The 2056-nt window shown below is 46.6% G+C and overlaps 1 pseudogene; it reads left to right on the top strand.

The window, feature by feature from the left end:
- The first annotated feature begins 413 nt into the window (after window positions 1-413).
- Window positions 414-584, top strand: LOC144676718 (U2 spliceosomal RNA; annotated as a pseudogene).
- The last annotated feature ends 1472 nt before the right edge of the window (window positions 585-2056 follow it).

Here is a 2056-nt window from a genome sequence, read left to right on the forward strand (position 1 = left end):
TTGCAGACTGGCACGTTCCAAGGTCCAGGACTACGTGCTGAGGGACGCACTAAAGCTTGGGGCAGCCACCGCAAAGGCGCAATGGGGAAGGGTCGCTGTCTAAGACCTTTCTGCCACAGTGCACCCAGGGACTGGGAAATGTTGAGAGCCCCTCGGGCTGTACAGCTCCAAATGAATGTCTGCAGTGAATACTAATTATATTGAAGCACCTCAGAGAGCAACATGATGTATGTTGATAACTCCAATACTTTTGTCTGATTGTCTGCATTGACCATATTGAAATGATTGTAATATTCATTGATTGTATCGATGCACCTTGTGATCAATGTGTAAAAGTTGAATCTGATTGTACTTTTGTGATGGTGATTTTGAAATGTTTTGGAATGTTCCTCCAGATATTTTATGAATAAAGTATATTTTTCAAAAAAAAATCTGTTCTTATCAGTTTAATATCCGATACGTCCTTTATCTGGGGACCAAATATTAAATTTATTTTTGGAGCAGGGAGATGGAACAGGATCTTTCTCCGTCCATTCCACACATCGACCTGGTATTGCAGCGTCTTCAGGAATGGTGCAGTTTTGCCCTCTACAGGGTGAAAGGGAAACTGAAAAGAAGAAAAAGTCATTCAGAGCATTGTCCTGCTTTCCATCATTGATCTGGTTGAACTGAACTTGTGCTGAGTGGCAGGACAGGCTCATTGGTGCCAGACTGAGTGATGCCCCCTTTACCTTTAATTTCTCCTTTAACTCCTCTCAATTCCTCCAAATAAAAGGTGTGGCCATGGGTACCCGCATGGGCCCCCGCTATGCCTGTCTCTTTATGGGGTATGTGGAACATTCCTTGTTCCAGTCCTACTCCGGCCCCCTCCCACAACTCTTTCTCCGGTACATCGATGATTACTTCGGTGCTGCTTCATGCTCTCGTCGGGAACTGGAAAAATTTATTAATTTTGCTTCCAATCTCCACCCCTCCATCATTCTCACATGGTCCATCTCTGACACTTCCCTTCCCTTCCTTGACCTCTCTGTCTCAATTTCTGGTGATAGACTGTCCACCAATATCCATTACAAGCCTACCAACTCCCACAGCTACCTTGACTACAGCTCCTCACACCCTGCTTCCTGTAAGGACTCCATCCCATTCTCTCAGTTCTTTTGCGTCCGTCGCATCTGTTCTGATGCTGCTACCTTCAAAAACAGTTCTGCCACCACCAAACACACCTTCCCTTCACCCCCCTTGGCGGCATTCCGTAGGGATCGTTCCCTCCGGGACACCCTGGTCCACTCCATCACCCCTACTCCTCAACCCCCACCTATGGCACCTCCCCATGCACACGCAAAAGATGCAACACCTGCCCCTTCACTTCCTCTCTCCTCACCGTCCAAAGGCCCAAACACCCGTTTCAAGTGAAGCAGCATTTCACTTGCATTTCCTCTGACTTAGTCTACTGCATTCGTTGCTCCCAATGCGGTCTCCTCTACATTGGAGAGACCAAACGTAAACTGGGCGACCGCTTTGCAGAACACCTGCGGTCTGTCCGCAAGAATGACCCAAACCTCCCTGTCGCTTGCCATTTTAACACTCCACCCTGCTTTCTTGCCCACATGTCTGTCCTTGGCTTGCTGCATTGTTCCAGTGAAGCCCAACTCAAACTGGAGGAACAGCACCTCATCTTCCGACTAGGCACTTTACAGCCTTCCGGACTGAATATTGAATTCAACAACTTTAGATCTTGAACTCCCTCCCCCATCCCCACCCCCACCCCCATTTCCGTTTCTTCCCCCTCCCTTTTATTTTTTCCAATAATTTATATAGATTTTTCTTTTCCCACCTATTTCCATTATTTTTAAATTTATACCTTTTATGCCCTGTTAGTCTTATATCACCCCACCCCCACTAGAGCTGTACCTTGTGTGTCCTCCCATCCATTCTTAATTAGCACATTCGTTTAGATAATACCACCACCTTCAACACCTCTTTGTTCTTTTGTCTCTGACATCTTTTGGTTATCTGATCCTATCACTGCTTGCTTGTCCCTACAACCACACCCCCC

The sequence above is a fragment of the Cetorhinus maximus genome, unplaced genomic scaffold (assembly GCF_964194155.1).
Source record: "Cetorhinus maximus unplaced genomic scaffold, sCetMax3.hap1.1 HAP1_SCAFFOLD_1844, whole genome shotgun sequence".
In the NCBI taxonomy this organism is placed as follows: domain Eukaryota; kingdom Metazoa; phylum Chordata; class Chondrichthyes; order Lamniformes; family Cetorhinidae; genus Cetorhinus; species Cetorhinus maximus.